This window comes from Macaca mulatta, chromosome 13 (assembly GCF_049350105.2).
Source record: "Macaca mulatta isolate MMU2019108-1 chromosome 13, T2T-MMU8v2.0, whole genome shotgun sequence".
NCBI lineage: Eukaryota > Metazoa > Chordata > Mammalia > Primates > Cercopithecidae > Macaca > Macaca mulatta.
Window position 1 is genome coordinate 46,620,487 of NC_133418.1, and position 14,882 is coordinate 46,635,368.

General features: G+C 37.5%; 1 long non-coding RNA gene and 1 pseudogene across 1 annotated transcript in view; both read left to right on the plus strand.

Annotated features, from left to right (window-relative positions):
* LOC114671927 (uncharacterized) overlaps positions 1 to 14,882 on the plus strand; it is a 554,342-nt gene that overhangs the window by 259,916 nt on the left and 279,544 nt on the right. The window lies entirely within an intron of this gene.
* LOC711486 (phosphoserine aminotransferase pseudogene) lies at positions 5,835 to 6,971 on the plus strand (annotated as a pseudogene).

A 14,882-nucleotide genomic window follows, 5' to 3' on the forward strand; every position in this document is an offset into this window, starting at 1 on the left:
AATTATAACCCAGGATGCAAATCACAAGAAAACCGTAGTGGAAAAACACGGATGGAAGTACAATAGTCATAAAGCTATTATAGCAGTCATAGGGATCAGAGATGGTATTTTAGAAAAAGTCACAGCAAAAGGAATGGAGATCTATTATCGAGGTACAGTCTCAGTAGTTCAGTATGAGGTTCTAGTGAGGATGATGAAGACTTCTAAGTTTTAAATTTTACCTAAAAATAAAATATACCTATACTTTAAAAAAAAAAAACTTGAACATCTATGAAATCAGGAGTAAAAACTTAGTCACCCATAAAGATTAAGGCAGAGGAACCCCAAGACAGAAAGCACTTAAAGTCGAGTTACCTGCTTTCTAACTTTGCCAAACCCAGGTAAACCCCATGCGTAATGTGAATACCACTTTCCACTTTATCCTTCATTAAAGATGTGAGGTATATACATTAAATCTGGGATAAAGACCTATTTGCCTCTAAAATCTGTGTTTCCATTTCTGATTTACCTACAAAACTCACATGGTGAATTTTTCACCTCTCCCTAAAATACTTAGAAAGGCATAGACATGGATAAAATTTTAATATAACCCATGAAAGGTGAGAATGACAGCCTCTTGTCAGAATCTCAAAGAACTTTCCACTTAATTAAAAAGTGACAGTTGATTGGTAAATCACTACCCAGTCTTCACCTTAAGCTTATCCCTACTTCACCTTATGACATAGAGTGCGCGCCAACAAAATGATAGTGATCAAACTTCCCACACAGTCTCAGATAGGTTCTCTACCAACCAAAAGAGCAAGCTGCTGTCTACCTTGCATTCAAGTGAGAAATGTGAAGGGACCCTGAGACGTATCTTTTCCACCCTAGTTTTGTTCAAATTCTGATCTTTATCTATTCAGCAACTATTTATATATTCCTTAATGGCATAGAGCTAGGATCTGAAGATACAGTGGTGAAGGTTCACAATGACCCTGTCTTCCTAAGATCTACGGTTTTCAAGAGACTGCAAATTTAACACTAATAGGACAAGATAGTAATTCACAGGTGCACTTTGGGTCTCAGTTCAATGTTACTGAATGGTCTTCTCTGAATCTCCCAACTCATAGGTTGCATTATAGTGGCCTGTATTCCTTTGGAATCCTTTTCAATCAGGTGTAAATTTTGTGAGTTCTGTCAATGTGTAGACATTATCAGCATCAGCCATCACCCACCACTGAAACTCTGATACTAACAGGAATCAACAAATGGCCTATGTATGGCTTTGGAACTAATAACAGTTCTCACTTTTTCAAAGGGTTGTAGAAAAATTGGGGGAAGAAGAAGTAGGAGGAGGAAGACAAGGGGCAGGATACTACAGAAAACAAAATGTGTGTGGTCCACAAAGTCTAAAATATTTACTGTCTGTCCATTTACAGAAAATTTGCTCACCTTCTTAGCACATAGTAAAGACCCAAGTAATATGTATTAAATAAATGCATAAATGATGTTTCAGAGCATTGGGCACTCAAAAGTACAATGACACAGATAGCTCCAGATACTCACATGCTCACTAATAATTACCAATGGCACGTACTAGGAATTGTGGTTTCTATGAGCTTGATTAGTTCAGAGTGAAAAATAAGAGCTGGAATAAATAAGTTATACTTATTTATTGCTCACACCTGTAATTTCAGCACTTTGGGAGGCTGAAGAAGGAGGATCATTTCAGTTCAGCATCTCGAAATCAGCTTCTTTATCTTATTTTCTCTTTGCATTCTAGTTTGAATTTGTACTGAAGGATCCTCAAGCTCACTAATTATTTCCTCAGCCATATTCAGTCTGCTGATGAGTCCATCAAATATATTTTTAATTGTTATTAGTTCTTTTATTTCAAGCATTTTCTTCTGATCCTTTTTCAGTTTCCATCTCTCTGCTTATATTACCCATCTATTCTTGAATGTTGTCTAATTCTACCTGTAACATATTGGCCATTATAAATATCCCTACATATGTGTGTCTGATAATTTCAGTGTTACTTCTGAGTCATATTCAGATGCTTGCTTTGTCTCTTCAGACTGTCATTTCCTGACTTTTTTAATGTCTCACAATTTTTTTGTTGAAAGTTGAGCATATTTGTATCAGATAATAGGAAATTATGCAAACACACCTTTACTGTGAGGCTGTCTGTTAATTTGACTGTGAGTTGTGTTGTGTTTAATCTTTGTTATAGCTGTAGGTGTCAGGAGTTTCAAATTCCGCTAGCATCTACTTTCTTTCCTCTGTTGCTTTTGTGTTCTCCTAGGAACTTCTTAAAACCTGAGACTTGCAGCTATTTCAACTGTAATCCACAGTTATTAAACTGAAACCTTGTTGATTTGGTGGTTTTATGGGGGAAAGGAAGCTTTCTATAATATTATAATTAAATCAATCTTTTAGTGACCTTGCATCTCTTGGCGGTGACCTTCACAAGTGTTTCTTTCTCCAGCTGGTGAGACAGAAAGGCCAGAGGATGCTTCGTTAGATAATTGTCCTATTCCCAGGTGTGATAATGATCTGATAAGGTCTTTTCTCCTACCTGCCAGCCAGGTTTTTGTTATGGAGAATGATCTGGGCATATTTCAAGTTGGTTTCTCTACTGCTCCCCAGGCCAGAAGCACCAGGGAATTTCTTGATTCTTTACCATAAGAACTTACTGGAGGTAAAACCCATCAACATGTTAGGGACTTCAAAGACTGCGAACCTCAGGAGTTTATTCCTCATGCTATTTTGCACTCCACTTCCAGCCATTTGTTAAAATTACTCTTTAGGTGCTTCTATCAGGTCATGGCTTCAGCATCTTCTATTCCAGGTAAGCTGATCTGTTTCTTGTGAGATCGGTGATTTTTCGGGCAGTGTCTCCAGATTTCAGGGTACCAGTTTACTCTACTATCTCAATTCTTTGATTGTTCCTAGAAAATCCATTGATATTTAGGTTGTTCTGGTTTTCTCGTTAAAAAAAAAAAAAAGGTTAATGACCAGTATGCTCTTAACCTATTAGAGCTATCGCTAAAGTCAAATGCTTACAATATAATGTTTGAAGAAAACCATGTTTTATTTTTAAAGAAAGAAAACAGGCCGGGCGCGGTGGCTCAAGCCTGTAATCCCAGCACTTTGGGAGGCCGAGACGGGCGGATCACGAGGTCAGGAGATCGAGACCATCCTGGATAACACGGTGAAACCCCGTCTCTACTAAAAAATACAAAAAACTAGCCGGGCGAGGTGGCGGGCGCCTGTAGTCCCAGCTACTTGGGAGGCTGAGGCAGGAGAATGGCCTAAACCCGGGAGGCGGAGCTTGCAGTGAGCCGAGATCCGGTCACTGCACCCCAGCCTGGGTGACAGAGCGAAATTCTGTCTCAAAAAAAAAAAAAAAAGAAAACAGATCAAAATGCAGAATGTATAGAAATTATTACAACCCTGTTAAACCTACTAACAGTTTGAAATGCTTCCCTTTAGGTGGGAGGGTTACAGTTGGTTGTCTGTTTTTTACCATTCTATGTTTTCCAAATTGTGTTCAGTGACCATATTTTACTTTTATAATTACAAATATATTTGGAAACATTCTAGAACTCAAAGCAGAGACATAATGTAGTTATCTAATGACTTTGGAGAAAATCTGCTTAGTTTGGATTCTTGGCTTTCCTCGTATTCTGAGTGATCCTGGGTGACTTTCTTAATTTTTCAGTGTCTCAGATTTCTCATCTATAAAATAAGAATACTAGTATTGGTATCCCCATAAAACCATCATCAGAATTAAGAGATTAATATATGTAAGCTTCTTAGTATCTTCAAAAACCTTTATTTAGTATATTATTTGAAATAAGCAATTGAGAAATCATTTAATTGTTAAAACAGATGTAATCTATTTTTCATTTCCCTTGACAAAGCCATAGTCTGAGTAACTCATCATCTTCTCAAGTGGGCCAATTAACTATTCCTCACCATCTGTCTGGCCAGTGATCTAGTCCCTTGCTCCTAGTCATATGCAATGGCCTTTAAGAGTGTGGAGGTCTAAGAATGCCGGAAGGACACCAGATTGAAGAGAATTTGGCCATGAGAAATCACCAGAGGGGGGAAAAATACATAAATATTGTGTGTGTGTATTGTGTGTGTGTACAAATATTTAGATGGAATAAAATATGCCATTTTAAAAAATTGTTTTTGCAATCTTATCTTGGCTTGCAACTCTGACATCAGTACAATAAATGTGAATATAATGTTGACCCACTTGACTGTCATTCCTCTGTGAAAATCAATGTGTCGTTTGTGTGAGGGATTTTAGTGGAGTTGGCAGGGATCATATCTGACCTTCCTTGTTTATGATACCTTTTGCTAATATTTGTTTTATTCTTCTTTATAAGAACAAACATATTTCTTTCTGACTCTTAAAAAATGAAATATTTTAGTGGGATTGAATCTGTCAGCAGCATGACTTGATGTATTTGATTAACCCATTCCTGGGAAAACGGGTAAACTTTAATTGTTAATGGTAAAAAATAAAATGTATAACAATACTGCATTATAGAAAGCTTCTTAAACTATGCCTGTCATCGCCTAATATTTTTCATACTTGTCTGTAATCCACAGAGCTTTAATTGACACTACTGTTTTTAACATGAAAGAGAGTAGAATTTTTCATTCTGAAACTGCAATTTTAAATATGATTTTGAAAGTAGATTCTAGAAAATTACAGAGAATTTTAAAAATGTTGGGCAGTATTCAAAAAGAGTTTATTCAAACTCCTTATTTACAGTTTATCTTGTATTCAATATAGAAAATGCAAACAATGCAGGGGTACACAATAATTTGAACCTAATATGGAGCTATATGAAAACCATGTTTTTCTCTATGATCAATAAAATATCTCTATTAACTTTAAAGAAAAACAAATTTAAAATGCAATGTTAAATGCTGATAAAAATAACTAATTTTTAAGCCCGTGCACACAGTGTTGTATACTTTAAATCTAATATCCCTTTTAATCTTCACAATTGCCAAGGAAGTAGACGCTCCTGTCACTATCACTGTATGTATGTAAGTAATAAAGTCCTTGGGAAATTTAGAAGTGTTTTGTTATCAGAGAGATATGATGATACATAACAGTTAGCAACAGTTCTGAACAAAGTCACAGGATCATTAGGTTTCTACACAAGAAGACCACAATCTTTGCATATATAATTCAGAAAATTTTGATAACTAAAAATGCATATCACACAAAAAACAGAATGAGAAGTGTATTTTGTGGGTAGTATTAATAAAACGTGGTTTTTTGTTTGTTTGTTTGTTTGTTTGCGACGGAGTCTCGCCCTGTCACCTAGGCTGGAGTGCAGTGGAGCCATCTCGGCTCACTGGAACCTCTGCTTCCCAGGTTCAAGCAATTCTCCTGCCTCAGCCTCCCCAGTAACTGGGACTACATGCATGCACCACCACGCTCGGCTTTTTTTTTTTTTTTTTTTTTTTAAGTAGAGACAGGGTTTCACCCTGTTGGTCAGGCCTCGGACTCCTGACCTCAAATGATTTGCCCACCTTGGCCTCTCAGAGTACTGGGATTACAGTCATGAGCCAATAAAACATTTTTAAGAATACTTTTCATTTCATACTTCCCCCATAAACTAGAATGACATTCAAATTGAAAAGATGGTTGTAAACAAGCATATCAAAATCTGTAAGTTCAAAAAAATTCTATTTGTCCAACACTTGGAGAAGCACTGTTGGTAAATATCTGAAATTGAAAAAATAAGAACAGTGTAGACTCTCACGGCAGCGGCCGGGAACACTAGCCATTCACGTGTTGGGTCCTCCTTGGCTGACTCGCCGCCCTCGCCGACGCACCATGGACTCCCCGAGGCAGGTGGTCAACTTTGGGCCTGGTCCCACCAAGCTGCCGCACTCAGTGTTGTTAGAGATACAAAAGGAATTATTAGACTACAAAGGAGTTGGCATTAGTGTTCTTGAAATGAGTCACAGGTCATCAGATTTTGCCAAGATTATGAACAATACAGAGAATCTTGTGCGGGAATTGCTAGCCGTTCCAGACAACATTAAGGTGATTTTTGTGCAAGGAGATGGGTCCGGCCAGTTCAGTGCTGTCCCCTTAAACCTGACTGGCTTGAAAGCAGGAAGGTGGTGACAGGACTATGTGGTGACAGGAGCTTGGTCACCTAAGCCTGCAGAAGCCAAGAAGTTTGGGACTATAAATATTGTTCACCCTAAACTTGGGAGTTATACAAAAATTCCAGATCCAAGCACCTGGAACCTCAACCTGGCTGCCTCCTACGTGTACTATTGAGCAAATGAGATGGTGCATGGTGTGGAGTTTGACTTTATACCCAATATCAAGGGAGCAGTACTGGTTTGTGACAAGTCCTCAAACTTCCTGTCCAAGCCAGTGGATGTTTCCAAGTTTGATGTGATTTTTGCTGGTGCCCAGAAGAATGTTGGCTCTGCTGCAGTCACCGTGGTGATTGTCCCTGATGACTTGCTGGGGTTTGACCTCCCAGAGTGCCCCTCGGTCCTGGAATACAAGGTGCAGGCTGGAAACAGCTCCTTGTACAACAGGCCTCTATGTTTCCGCATCTACCTCATGGGCTTGGTCCCCGAGTGGATTAAAAACAGTGGAGGTGCCACGGCCATGGAGAAACTTAGCTCCATCAAATCTCAAATCTCAAATGATTTATGAGATTATTGATAATTCTCAAGGATTCTACGTATGTCCAGTGGAGCCCCCAAATAGAAGCAAGATGAGTATTCCTTTCTGCATTGGCAATGTCAAAGGAGATGATGCTCTAGAAAAAAGATTTCTTGAGAAAGCTCTTGTACTCAATATGTTGTCCTTGAAAAGGCATAGGTCTGTGGGAGGCATCCAGGTTTCTCAGTATAATGCTGTCATGATTGAAGATGTTCAGAAACTGGCTGCCTTCATGAAAAATTTTTGGGAGATGCATCAGCTATGAACACATCCTAACCAGGATAAACTCTGTTCTTGAACAACATACAAAGTTTAAAGTAACTTGGGGATGGCTACAAAAAGTTAACAAACACAGTATTTTTCTCAAATGAACATGTTTATTGTAGACTCTTCTTTCTTGAAAGAACAACAGCAAAACATCTACGGCTCTGTAAAGCTGGTGGGACATAATGTTCACCTTAATTCTGACTTGAACTGGAAACATTTTAAGAAATCCTGTTGCTTTTCTAACAAATTCCTACTTGTTTTGCCTTTGCTGCTACTATTTCTAGTTAGATTTCAAACTTGCCTGTGGACTTAATAATGCAAATTGCAATTAATTTTTTCTGGAATCATGGGAACACCCAGCATAGAGTGTAGGTGGGGCCCTCTAGGTGCTGAATCTAGACATCTGTGGGGTCTCCTTGGTTCAGCAGCAGTTGATTCAAGGTCAATATTGACCATTGGAGGAGTGGTTTAAGAGTACCAGGCAAAGGGTAAACTATAGATAGATCTTTATACTGTTATTACAAGAGAAGTGACATACTTTATATATGTTTATATTAGCAAGGTCTGTTTTTAATACCATATACTTTATATTTCTATACATTGATATTTCTAATAATATGGTTATCAGTGATACATGTAGACACTTTTAGAATTTATTAAATCCTTGACCTTGTGCCTTATTCCATTAGCAACAGTTTCACCTCCTCCCCAGTCTTCCCCTTCCTCTTTTTAAGCTGTTTTATGAATAAGATCTAGAAGTTCTTGATTTATTTTTACTGTTCTTTCCATAAGTAGAAGAGAAAGTTGATTGGTTGGTTGTTTTTCAATTATGCCATTAAACTAAGCATTTCTGTTAAATTACCTTATCCTTTGTTCTCTTGACTGTTTTCTTTGTAATGTTTGAGGACGAGAGTGATACTTCGCTGAAAAGTCTTTCCCCTATTGTTTATCTATTGTCAGTATTTTATGTTGAATATGTAAAGAACATTAAAGTCCTAAAACATCTTAAAAAAAATAAGAACAGTGTAACAAATTTGGTTCTGGGCAAAATTTTAAAATGAGGAGGAGCAATCTGGTAGTAGATGGTATTAAATTGACAATAGAAAATTTATTTAAATACCATTAAAAATAAACCAAATTTAGAAACTTTCATTTCCTGAAGACATGGCATAAAAAATAATAGGCCCCTGTTTTTCTCCTTCCTGGAAGTCGTGCCTAAAGATAACACAAAAGTGAGTTCAAAAATGAAACATCTGAAAATCTAAGACCAGAATTCTGAGAAATCCCTCATGGGAGAGATGGTGTTTTGTCTCCAGATGTGAATGGAGAAATGGTAGGGAGGGAGGAAGAGAAAGGACAATAAACCATAGGCAAAATAATGCTGGGGTTTCCAGAATATCATATAGTTGGAATAATGCAGTATGCAGCATTTTCAAATGGCCTTCTTTCACTTAGTATTATTCATTTAAGTTTCCTCTAAGTCTTTTCATTGGCTTGAGAGTTCACTTCTTTTCAGTACTGAAGAATATTCCTTTGTCTGGATGAGCCACAGTTTATTTGTTCATTCATCTTGAAGGACATTTTGATTACTTCAAAGTTTTGGCAATTGTGTATAAAACTGTTATAAACATCTTTGTGCAGGGTTTTGTGTGAAAATAAGTTTTTAAATCATTTGGATAAATACCAAAAACACAATTGTTGGATTGTAACAACAGCATGCTTAGGGAAATGCCAAATGTCTTCTCAAGTAGCTGCTATGGACTCAACTTTGTCCCCCCAAAATTCATACACTGAAGGGCTAACCCCCAATGTGATGGTATTTAGAGGTGGGGCTTTTGATAGATAATTATGTTTAGATGATGGCATAAGGGTAGAACCCTCATGATGGGATTAGTACCCTTATAAGAAGAGACACAAAAATATCTTGCTTGCTTTCTGTCCACCATTTAAGAACAAATGGTTCTTAAAGCAAGAACCATTCTATATTCCCACTAGCAATTAATGAGGGTTCATATTGCTCTACATCCTTAACACCATTGGTTGTCATTGGTGCTTTGGATTGTGTGTGTTCTAATATATGTGTAGTGAATCTCATTCTTATTTTAAATTGCATTTCCCTGATGACATAGGATGTGGAGCATCTTTTCATATGCTTGCTTTCCCTCTGTATGTATTTTCTGGTGAAGTGTCTGTTCAGGTATTTTGTGCATTTTTTAAATTCAGTTGTTGCTTTTGGAAGGTTCTGTATGTATTTGGGATAACGATCCTTTATGACATATATCTTTGCAAATATTTTCTTTGAGTTTGTGGCTTATCTTCTCATTTCCTTAGCAGTGTCTTTCATAAAGCACAAGATTTTAATTTTAATGAATTTCAGCTTATTGATAATTTATTCCATGGATTGTGCTTTTGGAGTCATATCTGGAAAGACATCTCCTTACCCATTTTTTTACATTATCTTCAAGTATTTGTATAATGTTGTATTTTAGAATTAGGTCTATGGTTAATTTTGAGTTAATTTTTGGGAAGTGTGTAAGGTCCAGTTTATTTCTTTCCTCTCTCTCTCTTTCTTTTCTTTTTTTCTTTTCTTTCTTTCTTTCTTTTTTTTCAACTGGAGTCTCATTCTGTCGCCCAGACTGGAGTGCAGTGGCATAATCTCGGCTCACTGCAAGCTTTGCCCTCTGGGTTCATGCCATTCTCCTGCCTCAGTCTCCTGAAAACTGGGACTACAGACACCTGTCACCATGCCTGGCTAATTTTTTTGTATTTTTAGTAGAGATGGGGTTTCACTGTGTTAGCCAGGATGGTCTTGATATCCTGACCTCGTGATCTGCCTGCCTCGGTCTCCCAAAGCACTGGGATTACAAGTGTGAGCCACCGCACCCAGCCTTTTCTTTTCTTCCCCCTACTCGCTCCCTCCCTCCCTTCCTTCCTCCCTCCCTCTTTCTCTTTTCTTTCTCTCTCCTTCCTTCCTTCCTTCTTCTCTTCTATCTTCTCTCTCCTCTCCTCTCCTCCCCTCTCCTCCCTTCTCCTCCCCTCCATTTCCCTTCCCTTCCCTTCCTTTCCCTTCCCTTCCCTTCCCTTCCCTCTCCTCTCCTCTCCTCTCCTCTCCTCTCCTCTCCTCTCCTCTCCTCTTCTCTTCTCTATTCTCTTTTATTTTTTTTTCCATATGGCTGTTCATTTGTCCCAGGATCATTTGTAAAGAAGAACACCTTTTATCCATTGCGTTTCCTTTCTTCCTTGTCAAAGATTGGTTAACTAAATTAATGTTGGTCTATTTCTGGGCTCACTCTTCCATTCCATTAATATATATGTCTATTATTTTACCAGTGCCAACACTGTCTTCACTGCTATAGTCTTATATTAAGTCTTGAAGACAGGTAATGTCAGTCCTTTAACTTTTTCCATCTCATGCAATATTATATTGACTAATTTGGGTCTTTTTCCTTTCCATATAAACTTCAAAATTAGTTTGCCAATATCCACAAAATAATTTGCTAAAACTTTGGTTGGAATTTAGTTAAATCTACAGATTAAAATGGGATGAACTGACATCTTGGTGATATTGAATCTTTATTCATGAACTTGAAATATCTCTCTAAGTATTTCTTCTTTGATTTCTTTCATCAGAATTTTGGAGTTTTCTTTATATAGATCTTGTACATCTTTTGTTAGATTTACAAGTGTTTTGTTTCTTAGGGTGCCAGTGTAAATGATATTTTGTTTTTAATTTCAAGTTCTACTTGTTTATTACTGGTATATAGAAAAGTGATTGGCTTTTTAGTACTTTAACCTTGTATTCTGTGACTTACTATAATTGCTTCATAGTTTTGCAATTTTTTTCAATTCTTTAAGATTTTCTACATAGATAATCATTCATCTGCAAAGACAGCATTATTTCTTCTTTTTGAATCAGTATTCATTTAATTTCTTTTCTTTTCTAATTGTTAACTAAGACTTTAAGTATACGTTGAGAATAAGTGGTGAGGGAACATCCTTGTCATGTTTCTGAGTTTAGGGAGAAATATTTTAGCGCTTCTCACAATTAATTATAATGTTAACTGTGTTTTTTTTTCATAAATGTGCTTATCAACTTGAGGAATTCACTCTCTATTTATAATTTGCTAATTGTTTTTATCAGAAATTGGTTTTGAATTTTGTTAAGTGCTTTATCTGGTTCTGTTGATATGATCATGTGATGTTTCTTTTTCACTCTGTTGATGTAATGGATTACATTAATCAAATTTTCAATGTTGCGCTAGCCTTAAATGCCTGGAACAAGTCTAATTTGGTAATGGTGTTGAGGCAGGAAAGAAAGAAAGAAAAATAAACTTAAAAAAAAGGAAAACAGGCTTTCTATATTAGGCTGACTCATCCCAAAGATAGTAACAGGCAAAGCCTGGACCCAGGTGACATCTTAATAACATTATCTAGGAAGCTAAGACTCAAAAGAATGTGCTTTGAAGACTCTACCAGCACTCCCTCAATATAAGGATAAGAAAAAATAAATTTTCCTCTCTCCTTTTGTAATTTCCCCCTCGAATCCCACCCCCCTCCACGTGATTGTACCTTGCTCTGCAAGTTTTATAACATTATAGATTCCTGTTTTTTGTAACTAGTAACTTCAAGTGTGTTTTTTTTTTTTTTTTTTTTTTAATCTGAGTAGTACAGTGAAGTTTATAAGACATGCCTGAGCTGGCCTGGACTGCAGCCATGTAGGCGCCATGGCAAAGGTTATGAGATAAGCCCATGCAAGGCACCTAGAGTAAGCCTAGATAACAGCCATCTGGGCCGCAGAGCAAGAGTCACATGTAATCCTGAGTTATGCACATTTTACAATTTGATTAACTGCCTTTGTTCTGCCTCTGTATCCTTACTTTCATGCCACTGTGCTTTGCACCACTGTAAGCTTGTTTCAAGCTAGCCCACCGCCTTTTAGCAGTGTGTATAAAAGTCAAGTGCTGTCTTTGTTCTGGGCCCAGTGTTTGGATGATAATCTTCTGGGTCTGAGTGCACTCAGTAAAGTCCTCCTGTACCACCTATTGGTCTCTCCAGTCTCCTGATTCCCACAACCGTGTATAATTCCTTCCCTAAATTGTTGAATTCAGTTTTCTAATATCTTGTTAAGAATTAAGAATTTTGCATCTTAACAGATACTGAAAGATACTCGTCTGTAGTTTTTTCTTTTTCTTTTTTTTTTTTTTTTTTTTTGATAAGATCTTTGTCCAGTTTTGGTATTGGGGCTATGCTGGCCTCATAGAATAAGTTAGAAATAATCCCTCTGCTTCTATACTATAAATGAGATTATAGAGGACTTTTATAATTTCTTCATTAAATGTTTTGTAGGATTCACCAGCAACCCATCTGTTCTGGTGTTTCTGGTTTAGCAGGTTAATAAATATCGATTAAATTACTCTAGTAGATAAAGCCCTGTGTTAGTCTGTTTTCACATGGCAATAAAGATGCTACTCAAGACTTGGTAATTTATAAACAAAAGAGGCTTCATTGACTCACAGTTCTGCATGGCTGAGGAGGCCTCAGGAAACTTAAAATCATGGCAGAAAGAGAAGCAGGCACCTTGTTCACTAGGAGATAGGAGAGTGAGTGCTTGTGAAGGAGGAACTGTCAAACACTTATAAACCACCAGATTTTGTGAGAACTCACTATCATGAGAACAGCATGGGAGAAACCACCCCTGTGATTCAATCATCATCTCCCACCTGGTCTCTCCCTCGACACATGGGGATTATGGGATTACAACTTGAGATGAGATTTAGGTGGGAATACAGAGCCAAACCATATCAAGCCCTATTCACATTGTCTATTTCTTCCTATGTGTTAGCAGATTGTGTCATTTAAGAAATTGGTCAATTTCATCAAGGTTATTGAATGTGTAGGCATTGACTTGTTCATACTATTTCTCTATTTTCCTTTTGATATCCATGGGATCTGTAATGATGTTCCCTCTTTCACTTCTGTTATTAGTAATTGTGTCTTCTCTTTTCTCTTTGAGTTAGCTTGGGTAGAGGTTTATCTGTTTCACTGATCTTTCCAAAGAACCAGTTTTTGATTCTTTTGATTTTTCCTACTAATTTTCTGTTTTTGATGTCACTGATTTATGTTTTAATTATTTTTATTATTTTATCCTGCTTATTTTGAATGTAATTTGCTTTTCTTTTTCTAGTTTTAAAGGGAGAAGATAAGATTATTAAAATGAGACTGTCTTACTTTCAATGCTAAACATTTATCAGTAAGCACTGCTTTCACTGCATTCCACAAATTTAATGTCATACTTCTGTTTTAACTTACTTTAAAGAATTAAAAAATATTCTCTTGAGATTTCATCTTTGGTCTATACATTATTTAGAAGTGTGTTGTTTAGTCTGTAGGTATTTTGGAATTTTTCTAGTTTAATTCCATTGGTGTGTAAGAGCATACACTGTATAATTATATTTTTACTACATATACTTTATCACATATCTGTCTATTTATCGATACCACTACATACCCATCAATCAATCTTGCTTCTTTTTTTAAATAAAAATACATTTCAGAGTAACTTTCTGACTTCATACGTTTCTTCCTAAAATATTATTATGCACATTTTTAATATAATGTTTTCTTACAAATTTTTCTTTTCTAGGAAAATTTACTTATGGGAAAATTTATAAATCTTTATCGTACCACTTGATGAATTTGATTGTATGTACACTTGTGTAAAGCAAACTCATCCAAATAAAGAACTTTATTATCATCCTAAAACATTTCCTTATGCTCATTCTCATTCAAATACTTTTAGTCATACTATAAATATAAACAATGTCCTCATTATTTTCCCACCAGAGATTAATGAAACCTCCCCTAAATATTCATACTAATTAAGTCATAATTATGTACTCTTTGTATCTTATTTGTTTTACTCAGGATAAGCATCTTTTTTATTGTTTTGTTTTTGTTTTTGAGAAACGACCCAACTCTTGTCTCCCAGGCTGGAGTGCAGTAGCATAATCATGGCTCACTATAGCCTCAATCTCCTAGGCTCAAGCCCTCCTCTCACCTCAGCCTCCTGAGTATGTAGGACTACAGGCATGTGCTAACAAATCCAGCTATTTTTATTATTATTATTATTTTAGGAGAGATGAGGTCTTGCTATGTTGCCAGGCTTGTCTCAAATTCCTGAGCTCAAGGAAGCCTCCCGCCTTGACCACCCAAATGCTGGGATTATAGGTGTGAGCCACTGCACTTTGCCCAGGATAAGCACCTTAAAATTAATCCATTTCATATTGCAGATCAGAAATTCACTCCATTGGGGGGGGTGGAGCAAGATGGCCGAATAGGAACAGCTCCAGTCTCCAACTCCCAGCGCGAGTGACACAGAAGACCAGTGATTTCTGCATTTTCAACTGAGGTACTGGGTTCATCTCACTGGGGAGTGCCAGACGATCGGTGCTGGTCAGCTGCTGCAGCCCCACCAGCGAGAGCTGAAGCAGGGCGAGGCATTGCCTCACCTGGGAAGCGCAAGGGGGAAGGGAATCCCTTTTCCTAGCCAGGGGAACTGAGACACACAACACCTGGAAAATCGGGTAACTCCCACCCCAATACTGCGCTTTAAGCAAACAGGCACACCAGGAGATCATATCCCACACCTGGCCAGGAGGGTCCCACACCCACGGAGCCTCCCTCATTGCTAGCTCAGCAGTCTGTGATCTACCGGCAAGGCAGCAGCGAGGCTGGGGGAGGGGCGCCCGCCATTGCTGAGGCTTAAGTAGGTAAACAAAGCTGCTGGGAAGCTCGAACTGGGTGGAGCTCACAGCAGTTCAAGGAAACCTGCCTGTCTCTGTAGACTCCACCTCTGGGGACAGGGCAATAACAAACGCAGCCGAAACCTCTGCAGACGCAAACGACTCTG